The sequence below is a fragment of the Gigantopelta aegis genome, chromosome 3, assembly GCF_016097555.1.
Source record: "Gigantopelta aegis isolate Gae_Host chromosome 3, Gae_host_genome, whole genome shotgun sequence".
NCBI classification, from domain to species: Eukaryota; Metazoa; Mollusca; class Gastropoda; order Neomphalida; family Peltospiridae; genus Gigantopelta; species Gigantopelta aegis.
Genome location: NC_054701.1, coordinates 77,338,283 through 77,343,282, shown reverse-complemented (window position 1 = coordinate 77,343,282; position 5,000 = coordinate 77,338,283). Strand labels below are relative to the sequence as shown.

Below are 5,000 nucleotides of genomic sequence, written 5' to 3'. Positions count from 1 at the left end.
GGTCAAGGAAACAATGTTACAATGGCCTTTGTGTAGGAAACAATGGTCTTTGTGTATGAGACAATGGCCTGGGTACAGGTGTGCGTCCTTGGACTGAGCTGGGGGTACCTCCCTCGGGTATAAAAAGGGTGCTTTTGGCTTCATTGTCATTCGTTCGCCGAAAAGTCCACAGACAAGATCTACGTCTAGTTTTGTTTTAGAGGTTGTTGATATTCACATTTTTGTGTTTTGTTGCTTTTTTTATTTTGAAAGAAGAAGATGGCATCGGGACATTCATCAAGTACTACTCAATGCCCTGAACAGGGTGAAAGATCGCGATGCCAACTAGAAATTGGACAAAATGTATACGTTATGGCCCAACCATGGAAGCAAGAACTTTTGATACATATCCGGAAATTCGACAGTGATAAGGGGAAAACATTCCCCACCAAACGAGGTATCGCTCTAAATCTAAAGCAGTGGGTTGAACTGTGTGGATGTAAGAATCAGATAGACGAAACGATTTCAGCCTTGAAACAAGGGAAGGATGAAACATTGGTCAAACACCTTGGAGCCAATGTTCATGCTAGTATGGACAAGAACTTTACTGGGGTGGACCTGCGTCAGTGGTGGTGGTGTGATGAAACGAAATCTGTCAAACCTTCGAAGAAAGGAATATTCCTTTCTCTACAACAATGGGAGAAACTGAAAGGCTGTTTCACAGTCATGTGTGATTTTGTACCAGAGCTGAACTCGATTGTGCCCTGCACCATGCAAGACGACCATCAAAACCAGATGGGATTTCTTCAGTGTAACTTCTGCAACCCTAACGAGTGTCACCAGTGGTGAACGAGTGTGACAAACATTTTGTTTTGGGTGAAATCGAAGGTATAAAAGAATGGATTTATAGTTTACACTTCATTTGCTTTATGACTGTGCTAGAGAACAGACGTGTTTTATGATTCTGACATTCTTGTGTCTTGTTGCACTCTATCTGGAACGAAGAAAATGGCATCGGGATATTCGATCAGTGTTAGTAGCAGCAGCAGTAGCGACGAGGACGACGTCTTGGTCTGCAAATGTTCAGAAAGACATACAATCAAAAGAGTGACTACCAAACCTGAAGAAAATGACACAGATCAAACGGACGCTGCACGTGAACCCGGTGAAATTGTGGATGAAGACCCCATGGATATCGGTGAACCCGTCGAAATCGTGGACGAAGAACCCATGAATCAGACGGATGCTGCTCGAGAATATAAAACGGATGCTGCTCCCTACGATGATGATGCCTACGACGCCGATGACGAATGGGATGGCCTTTCGAGACATTACTTGTTCTGTCATCGACCCGAAATGAGAGGATTCTATACACGAATGCAGATATTTGGGTGGTGGCCCTTACAGTTACGCCAGAAACCGAGGGAGCTCGCCAAGGCCGGTTTCTTCTACACGGGAGACCATGATGCCGTTGTCTGTTACTGCTGTGGACTACGCGTCTACCGATGGCAGAGAATGGACGATCCAGTGATGGAACATTACAGACTGTCCCCGAGATGTCCCTATGTGAATAACGTGTTCAGACATTAAACACGTATTGCATGAGTGTGATACTTTTCGTTTTGTAAAATAAACTCGTGAATAACACGTTTTGTTTGTTATTAATTTAAGGGTGACCCTGTGTGTGTGTGTGTGTGTGTGTGTGTGTGTGTGTGTGTGTGTGTGTGTGTGTGTGTGTGAGTGTGTAGACCTGTGACCCTGAGTATGGCCCTGAGTGGCCCTGAGTGTGGCCCTGTGTGAGGCCCTGAGTGTAGTCCCGGGAGTGGCCCTGAGCCGTGCACGAGCTATGATTTGGGATGGGGGATGGGTCATACGTACCACACAAAATTTAATCTTTGTGTGCATGCGTGAAATTGTAGAGAGTATAAATAAAAGGGTAATGGGTAACATCGTCATTTGAGGTAGAACCTTCAGAGAAGCAACATGTCAGACCAATACAAGTTATATGTACCCGACGTGGATAAGTGGACCCGTTTCTACAAGTTGCAAGCAGAAGGTAAACTTCAACCTCATTTTCCAGTGCAACGTGGTGGGAAAAGTCAGATGATGTACAGTGTAGATCGATGTCTAGAACTGTATGACCCTACATGGAAAAAAGAAAAAGAGGAACAGAACAAGCCCCCGGCACCCAAAGTCGTCATGGTGTCCCCAACACAACAGGTGGTAGAGCAAGCCAAGGCCGAGCAGAAACGGAAACGTGAAGAGAGTGGCGTGGAACAGACACGACGAGAGCAGACTGGGCAAAAACGGCACAAGCATTTTTGAGAAGATGAAATAAAAAATGAAAAACCAAACCATTGCGTTTGTTTTTTGTGTTTTTTACTCCATGACTAGATTTGTGATTGGATATTTCTACCCCGGTACTTTATAGTAGCAAGAGCTGTATGTACAGGACAGCACATACCACGGCCTTTGATATACCAGACATAATGCACTGGTTAGCTATAGCCTATTTTGCCATCGACGGGGATCGATCCTATAAAATGCAGTTATTTCCCTTTGGTCAACACATACTACTTGTTAAACTCATGGCGGCGCGCGTGTCGCCGACTTACACTAATGGATTAATCACGAGTAGCATATCGTCTCTCTCTCTCTCTCTCTCTCTCTCTCTCTCTCTCTCTCTCTCTCTCTCTCTCTCTCTCTCTCTCTCTCTCTCTCTCTCTCTCTCTCTCTCTCTCAACCATTGCGTTTGTTTTTTGTGTATTCTACTCTATAACTAGATTTGTGATTGAATGTGTGTACAGGACAGCACATACCACGGCCTTTGATTTACCAGACATAATACACTGGTTGTCTATAAAGCCTTGTAGTCTTGGGAAATACTCGTGTTTAAAATGTAGTTAAAAGAGCATAGGTTAGGTTGGAGCGTTGAGTTGCAGTCACGCGTTCTTTCTTCATAGGAATGGGCTGTAGTGTTTCACACACACGCACGCACGCACGCACGCACGCACAAAACGTTTGTGTTTAATTATGAAATACTGGCCCCATAAGGGGTATGAGATTGTGTATATAAAAGATCCCTTGCTACTCATGGAAAAAATGTAGCGGGTTTCCTCTCTAAAACTGTCAAATTAAGTTTTTTCATCCAATAACCGATGATTCATAAATCAATGTCCTCTAGTGATGTCGCTGAACACAAACAAACTTTGACGGTCAGTGTGCATACCATAACAAATCTATTCTGCTAATTAAGACGGGCACGCGTCGGTATGTCTTTTGCAGTTCACCTGCTTTCATAAACACTCGGAGAGGCGTAATAAAATGCCTTTGCATGAGGGCCGATGAAGAGGTCTGATAAAGTACTCCTCTATTATAAAGCGAATGAATGAATGGCTGAATGACGGCAACAAAGAAAACGTCGACAATGTGCTAAAGAAATACAAATGAATGAAAATCATCACACACGCATTTTGTCTGGCGAAATGAAAGCCTCACTTTAGACCAAACAGTTAGCAAACAGCTACAGTCCTTCCCCACGAGACATATTTTAACGGCTATTATTTTGGGTGTCTAGAATAAAACACTGTGAAAAAACATTCACGTGTATGTCCACTGTGAATACAAAAAACAACACAATAGACGTTATACAATGAAGCCAAAACCAACGTCAGACTTACACTTGGCCTGTACATATTGTTATTATTAATTGTTGTTGTTTCTTTGCTTTTATTTGTTTGCTGACACCAGTTTGTTTGGTAATATGCAATACATTGAATTGAATACACCATGATCGCACACCTGCACCAAGGTCATTGTCTCCTACATAAAGACCACACACCTGTACCAACCTACACAGAGGCCATTGTCTCCTATACAAAGACCATTGTGTCATTGTTTCCTTGACCATTGTTTCCTATCGAGACCATACACCTACACCCACCACTACAAAGGCCCCTTGTTTCCCACACAAAAGACCATTGTGCCATTGTTTCCCACACAAAATACCATTGTGCCATTGTTTCCCACACAAAAGACCATTGTGTCATTGTTTCCTACCCAGGCCATACACCAACACCCCACCTCTACAGAGGCCATTGTTTCCCACACAAAGGCCATTGTCTCCTACCAAGGTCAGACACCTGCACCCACCTATACAAAGGCCATTGTTTCCTACACAAAAGCCATTGTGTCATTGTTTCCTACACAAAGGCCATTCTTTCCTACCAAGGTCACACACCTGCACCAAGCCCATTGTCTATACCAAGTTCATTGTCTATACCAAGCCTGTTGTCTACACCAAACCCATTGTCTACACCAAGCCCATTGTCTCCTACCAAGGTCACGTGATCACGGGAAAGTAGGACATGACCCCATACAGGCCTGTATACTACTTATATGTCCATAGCTGGAAATGGATTAGTGAGTGTCAGAGCGTGTCCATACGTCGATGGGCCATGCACGCTGCACCTCTGGGGCTCCAGCTGCTCCGAGATCCCCCTTAGTCTACCCTGAGTCCGTAAGGGCCCAGATACCGGGGTGTACCAAGCTATGTTAGCAAGGGGACACTGAGAGAGTTTTGCCTGCTGAGAGGTTATGTACTGGAAGAGTAGGACTTACGTGTCTCTGCCTACCTTTTTGTCGTTAAGCTATCCGGCGGCTGCAATTGAAAGCGAGGTCAAGCCAACTACTTCACTACAGCACTAGACACATCACACAGGCCTGTGGTTATCAACCCACCACACCACTTTACGTTAACTGATTGCTATCTATTTTCTTTTACGAATCGTAGCGGAAAATGTAGATTAGTATATCCGTAAATATCGTATTCGTGTTTTTGTCGTTAGGTGAACGCAGTTTGGGATGTCGATGGTGGTACTACTACTACTACTACTACTACTACTACTACTACTACTACTACTACTACTACTACTACTACTACTGCTACTGCTACTACTACTGCTACTACTGCTGCTATTGCTACTACTACTACTACTACTACTACTACTACTACTACTACT

The 5,000-nt window shown here is 43.9% G+C and overlaps 1 protein-coding gene across 2 annotated transcripts in view; it reads left to right on the top strand.

Moving 5' to 3' along the window:
* The window catches only part of LOC121369103 (toll-like receptor 13), a 25,403-nt gene that overhangs the window by 15,148 nt on the left and 5,255 nt on the right, over nucleotides 1–5,000 (top strand). The window lies entirely within an intron of this gene.